Raw genomic sequence first — 7,566 nt, 5'->3', positions numbered from 1 at the left:
TAAAAGCTCGAAGGCCTTTTATAATATAAATCATTTTTTTGTAAATCTTAGGAGTCAAACTAACTCACCGCCCATTTGTGTCCCTCAGAGTAAACATATGGTACGTCAATTTCCTTATAATCAATGTCCAAAGTCTCTACCGAGGTCCCTTCTGTAGCACAGGTGACCAAATCTAAAACATGATTGTTGCTCTATCACATTATGCATGTATATGAAGACTATAAATTATAAACTTGCAAATTGAAAGGACAAAAATATTCAGATATCTGTAGGGTTGAATAATGATGAACTACGTACAGTATTTATTATTTATATATGTCCGCTCTAAGGATTTTTTTTCAAAACATGGAAAAAAGAAACTATGATTTTAATGTGTTTCCAAGTAAGCTGTTGAATATACCTTTTAATTTATAATATTTGTACATACTACAAGGGATGTTTTGATAATGTGTCCAATTTCCGTCTGACTGACATATAACTTTTTGTCTATATTTTTTCTCATGAGTCCAGGGGTAGCATTGGAATATCCTAAGGGAACCAACTCCAATTGTTAGAAACTGTCCCTTTGATTTTATTTCTTTTGCATTTTTGAAGCTAGGAAGGGGTCCACAATCTGTAAAGTAAAAAAGAGAAACACTGATCTCTGTTCACGAATGCAGATAAATGATTTAATATTTTGACAAGAAAAGATTTTTTTATTTGTTGAGGTCAACCTTCAACACTCTATACGTAATTGTACTCGATACAGGATAATACTTTGCATAGGGTTTTTCTTTTGTTTTCCTATTATGTAATGTCAAATCTACGAGGGTTGTCCAAAAAGTTCGTGGACAAAGACGTTTTTGTGAAAATAAATTGTTCTATATAAATCTGTTGTATATCAAAATATTTCTTATGAAAAAACAAGTCAGAATGATTAAATTTTTATTGATGGAACGTAATATTTTTGTGAAAATCGGGGTCATAAAAGGTCGCAGATAGTGCGCACGGACCAAGGTCAAAATGATATAAACTCTGTGTTCAGAATAAAATGATCATTTTCCTTATAAAACAAGTCAAAAATTAATAAAAATTTTATGTAACACAACTAAAGGGGCTATAATCAGTTTTTGTTATCTTAAGCATCGCTTTCTATATAGTCAACAAAAATAATAAAAGAAAACCCTTACAAGTACGTGTCTAAACTCAACAGAAAAAGCGACGTCGGGCGTCCGCACGGGGCAGCGTCCGATCAAAAAATTAAGTATTATAACGGTTGAAACGACGTAAGAAACAAAATATTTGTTAAAACAACTCAAACTTATTGAAATTTATTTAGTGTATCGATTTGGGATTGGTATATACGATTTTTCAACGGTGAGTACAAATTCGAAGACACTATAAGAATTCAAAAACACATGTAATTTTGATTCTAATTGGAGATTTCTATTCATGACGTTGTTATGAATCTAGCGCAGCGTCGGACTGGACTGTGCAGTTTGAGTATAAAAACTGTTTATTTAGATGACGCTCGTAAATTTTAGTGCATTATTTTGAATTTTAAAAATTTAATAAATTATTATCTATACTTTAAAATTATTGCTAGCACTTTGAAGTGCGTAGCACCTTAAGAAAGAAATGTAGTGTGTGCCCATAACCTGTGTGAAGTCAAAATCCAAATGTTTGACGTTATAAAGAAATGAGCGTAACGTCAGACTGGTCCGTGCACACAAACTGCGATCTTTAAAGATCCCGATTTTTACAAAAATTTTAAGTTCCATCAATAAAAATTAAATCATTCTGACTTAATTTTCCATGAGAAATATTTTGATATAGAATAGATGGATATAAAACCATTTATTTTAACAAAAACGTCATTGTCCACGAACTTTTTGGACAACCCTCGTACCACTACCAAAAAGAGTTCTATAAGAAACATTGTAGGCGAGACTGGTCGACAGGAGATGCTTACTCCACAATTGTACCTGAACCCACCTCTAATATATTCAGAGGTCCAACTTTGTTCTGGTTAAAAATTTCATTAATTCTTTAGTTATTTAAACATGTTAATAGTCTGCAAGTCTTCATTTTCATTGACTTATCAAGTATTATGTAAATAAGTTTTATAACTGTAGGACACCAAAGTGCGATGGTATTCCAAAGGTCGATGGTCACGCCTGAGTCCAGTGGTCTGCGCCAAACCCCGATTGTTTGAAACTCTTAAGTCCGATAGAGCGGAAAACAATCATTGACCTTTATGACGTCATATTAATACTGCGCAAAAATGCAATGCCGCGCTATGCCAAAGTCCCATTGGTTTGAATAAATACAAATGGATATTAAGGTGATTCGAACATGACGAAATCAAATCTACCGCGCAACTCGAACTGCTGAAAATAGGCTGATCACTGCTGATGTCGTGATACTCATTATTACGTCTCATTTTGTTATAAAAGTAATTTAATGGACCACAAGCAACGATTTGATAGACAAATAAAGTAATTTTCAATAGAATTCTGATAAAATCATTCAACATTGGCTTTTCAAGTCTTCTTCCGACATTAGGAATTTACGACAATTCCCTGGCCGTTTTCCGCCACCATGCTGACAGAGAGACAGTCTCTTTTATTTTCAAAGAAAAAAACACTTTATTCGATTGTTTTTGTATCCAAGAAGTGTGTCGATCTATGATGTTTCAGGGTTCTCCATGAGCTGTTTTACTGTGTTGCTCCCGACACGGTAAATTTTTCTCCGACACAGTAACGATTCAAATTTTATGCATGCGACACAGTAAAAATTTTGCCGACACAGTAAGATCTGTGATAATTAGAAAATCTATACACACATATTCTCTCTAACTTAAAATTTAATCAAACAATTCTACCGTAAAAATTAGAGCACTTAATTACTAGGGCTTCGCCTTGCATAATCAATTATCTCGTAGACCCTCGCTGGACTTCACGCATGAAGGAACAAAGATAAATAATTTGTTTTCACACTTCCATGTAACGGTTAATTGGTAGTGGCAATAAAATTCATTGTATTTTTTTAAAAATAAACATATAAATGTCTTTTCTAAAGAGCCACGGCTCTAGAATTATGATAGCACAGTAAGCATGGTAAGTCAAACATAACATCGTAACGAAGTCAATTAAATATGTAAATAAATTGCGTACAATTTTTCAACATATTCAAAGAACTTTTAAAAATATTTCACTGTTCTGAAGTTTCATTTTTTGTAATGCGATAACTCGATCAAGAAAACTGATAAATAATCCTGACAAATTTACTTTCAAAAATGTTAAGTACATGCAGTTCGACTGTTTCGGTCAGAATTTCCTCTGCTTTTCTAAAACGTGGTTTTACTTTTATCAATATGTACGACCATACTATTTGTGTAACGAATTAGCGATTTCTAAATAAATGTGTGCATGTATTCTTTTGTAATTTTAATGAATAATGATTCAGTCGCGAATTTGATCGCGAAAATACCGCCAAATTTTAGTGCTTCGCGTAAACTCTGCAACACAGTAACATTTCAAATGATGGAGAACCCTGCTGTTTGGTACCTTGCAACAACCGTTCAGGCGATTTTATTTCTAGGTACAACCTGCACGACAAGATCAAGATGTACCCCATGATTTTCAGGTAAATACAACAAAACGTTCCTACCAGGTCCAGTACAATCTCTTGATTTAGCTATATAGCTTTAAATAGCTATATAGCTTTATTAAGCAATTCAGTATAGCTTAATTTAGCTATTTTACTACACTTTTTTCTTAAAGGGGTAATTTTCTCAGGATGTACAAAAAAGCGCACCTTGGTGCAGTGATAATATACAACTTTGAACTCTTCTTAAAATAATACATGTAAAAATCACTCATCAATTTACGTCTCCTTGAGAGACTTTGGACTCAAAGTTTAACAAGTTTTGGGGCTATATAAAGCAATTGATACAGTTACTTCTGCAATGATATTATAATGGAGACCAATTATGTTCAACGAGATAATTGAATGGTAACAGTTCAGCACAATGAGAAGCAATCAAGCCTCAAGGCAGCCAAGGTAGTGGACAGTTAGTCTAACAAAAGAAATTCTCTTTTTGCTTAAAAGTATTCAAAAGCTGCAAAGTTAGAACTTTCTTTGATTTTGGTTGTTGTTTTGATAGTCCATATTACAAATATGAAGAGTCAAATACATGCGACTTTTTGTTTATTTTCAGCAAAAAACATTTTTGTGAAAAACTGTATATAAATAGCTAAATAAAGCTATTTTAAATAGCTTAATAAAGCTATATAGCTATTTAAAGCTATATAGCTAAATCAAAAGATTGTACTGGACCTGCCTACCGAGCCTTGTTGTTCACTATGTTTAGTACCTAATGTCTTCTAAGAAGACACAATTTATTTACATCATGATGAAAGGTTAGCTCATCGAGTAAATGCAGAAGTATAATCTGATCTATGTACGCTTTTGTCTCATCTCGAAAATGAAGGAAAAAAAATTCACATGGCTGCTATGGGCAGTGCATAGAATCTTATTCTCTTGATAAAGATATTTTGTACTTGTCCTTTAAAACAATATTGAATTTATTCACACAAATGCGAAAATAACAAAAAATCATGCACATTTCATGATTTGTCATTGAGTGACTGAAAAAAATAGCTCCCATGTTTATAATTTTTAAAATATGAGTTGATATCTTCCCTACAAACTTGATGTAATGACACACAGTGTAAAATAACATGATAAGAAGTCTTTTTGTAAAAAAAAACAGTTGACCAATTATTATATTATATGTATTCTCATTTTATGAAACATTATTGAGGACACTGATTCTAAGTTCTTGTTTACAGCACACATTCATTTATTAGTTTTTGTTCGGAAGTAATTTATAAAAAGGAAGGTCTATAAAATTTTCAAAGAAGTCTATAAAATTCACATGTGAGTTGAATACTGTCAGATAAGTGATTTGTTTTCTCGATAGGTTTTTAATAACCACCAAAGGAACAGACTGGAGTTTCCATCAGTAAGCAGTCAAAATATACAACCTGAGTCAACACTTTGCAGTATAATCCCTTTGATCCAGATGTGCGAAAAGACAACTGTGATGCTGAAACCATCTGGCTGGGTATGAAAAAATTATAATTCTAAATTGATAAACTTTTCAAATTTTAAAAAGTAAACTTGCTAAAATAATTATAGTACATGTCAGACTGATAAAATGTACATATTACTGTATACCGGGAAATTTCGCCCCCTTTCATTGTTGCCCCTTTCACCCTGACCTCGGTTGGGCGAATTCAAAGAATACAGCATATTTTAACTCCCTGTATCATCTGCAAAATTAATGTAATTCAAAATCCTTTGTATTATCCTTGGGGTAAGTTTAAATTAATGAAAGAACCGTGCCAAATCTAGAAAATGAATGTTAAACTCTTCAATTTGAGAGTGAATTTTGATTTTTCCAATTGATGTTGCTTGGTATTCAAGGTTTGTGACATAAACATAAAATTGAAAAAAAATTAATATTTACCTTTGGAGCTTACTGTCAATGTAATGTTGTATTATATGCCCCAAATTCTATGCATTTCATAGGCTAAATACATGTGGAATGTAAATATTATTTTGTAGGTATCATGCTATTTTTATTTCATTGGAACTATTACTATTAGAATATCAATAATCAGTCAGTAATAGGTAATTTTATAATAGATGTTACATTATTATATGTATATTCTGTGTCCACCTGTCAATAAGGCTGCAACTGAAGTTAAGTTTTTTTTTTCAGGCTAAGAATCACATCTGTGTTGATTTTGGCCACATGTCAACATGACTGAGGTGTTTACACTCAAGCTGCAATGAAAGACCTAATTGTTCATCAGAATTTTACCAATTGAAAGCCACAGAAAGTCAAGATTGCAGTTGGAAAAATAAAGGGAAGAAGCATTTGTGTCAGAACCTCCCATAAGATTTAAAGCACTTCAGTATGAACAGACCTGCTGCATACATGTAAATGATATACCGGTACTTTTTGAGGAACTTTTGTCATACTAAATCCGTCTTTTTTCCATTCAGTGTGCCCATTTATGTTATTCCTAAGTCTAAGCTTGCAAAAGTTAAGCAATGATATATTATACATATATTACATGGCTTCAAGGGCAGCATACCAGAATATTTGCCCCTCGGTGACAGGAAAGCCCTGGAGTGTTATGTTGCCCGATGCCGAAGGCAGAGGGCGACATAACACTCCAGGGCTTTCCTGTCACCGAGGGGCAAATATTCTGGTATAAAGCCCGAGAATTAAGCCATGTAATATATGGTATATAACATTTTTAATCATTGAACCCTAATCGATCATCGAACATATTTATTGAACACTAGGCCTATGTAAACATGTACGTTGAGTATAATTCAGAAATATCCCGTCCTGTTTCAATGGCAGAGAGTTTTCAGTTTACTGACAAGTTGATAACCTTTGTTGTATTTAAGGATTTTTTCTCCTAAATTAAATTATTTAATTCATCTAAATTAAATAAACAAATCACAGATGTTGTCCCGACTTTTTAATTTTAATTTTAATTTTAATTTTAGCAGAAATTTCTACGTTTGCTTAGCAACTACCTCTGTAAATTTCGAACCCAACATATTTAATACGCAGAATGATTGCACGCAAGGGAACATAAATGTGTTCGGGAGGGCAATTTAACTGTTTCTGGGGGAATATAACTATATATATCCGGCATGATTAAGCAGTTATTCAGGGCATTTTGATAAAAATAATATATTTGTGAATTGTGATATAATGGGAAAACTTCTTCAAAAATGTTATATAAGTGTTTTGTCATTTGTGTCATTCGTTTTTCTAGATTTTTAAAAAAATCTTAAAAAATTCCTTCTGTGTGTGTGTGTGTTCAGAAAGAGGAAATTTAGATTGTAAACCGTTGATTTTATTCTTAATTTGCTGAAATTGGGTCATATGTATATCACTATGTTCCATATTCCAATATGATATATAATATTTTAAATGGCAGGGAAAGGTCAGTCCATGGATATATATTTTTTTTATATCCCCGCTCCGAAGGAGAGATGGGTATACTGTTTTACCCTTGTGTGTGTGTCTATCTGTCTGTCTGTGTGTCCGTCCGAAACAAATTTTCGTCGCAGTTTTCTCAGCAATTACTCATCGTAGATGCTTGAAATTTTAAAACAATCTTCTCTGAGGCATGCCATATGATGGGATACATTTTGGCTCAAATCCTATGTCAACTTCCTGTTTGTCTGTGCATTTGACCGTTTCATACATAACAAAGAACAAGGTTCACTTTTGTCTTATTTGGCCCTGTGAATTTCTGAAAAACTGAAACTGCAAAGTTTAAGTTAATAATGCATTGAAATATCACTTAGATCTTTGGTGACTGCGTGTCTACCAAAAAATGACGTAATTTTCTTGTTAGTCAATGCATTATGACGTCAAGAAATACGTCAATGTCCTCATATTTTAAAGCTATTTTTTGATATTTAATATAGAGCGCGACCTCTGATCTAAAATGTGCAACTACTAAATGATAGAACTATTTCTGGGGA

General features: G+C 32.7%; 1 long non-coding RNA gene across 1 annotated transcript; it reads left to right on the top strand.

The window, feature by feature from the left end:
* Nucleotides 1-3,535: 3,535 nt before the first annotated feature.
* Nucleotides 3,536-6,062, top strand: LOC134265997 (uncharacterized). Its single transcript, XR_009991878.1, has 3 exons — nucleotides 3,536-3,627; nucleotides 4,967-5,110; nucleotides 5,771-6,062. It is a non-coding gene; the product is annotated as an uncharacterized LOC134265997 (long non-coding RNA).
* The last annotated feature ends 1,504 nt before the right edge of the window (nucleotides 6,063-7,566 follow it).

This window comes from Saccostrea cucullata, unplaced genomic scaffold (genome assembly GCF_032062105.1).
Source record: "Saccostrea cucullata isolate Sc308-1 unplaced genomic scaffold, CSIRO_AGI_Scuc_v1 ctg10509, whole genome shotgun sequence".
Classification (NCBI taxonomy): domain Eukaryota; kingdom Metazoa; phylum Mollusca; class Bivalvia; order Ostreida; family Ostreidae; genus Saccostrea; species Saccostrea cuccullata.
This window is presented reverse-complemented; position numbering and strand designations above follow the sequence as displayed.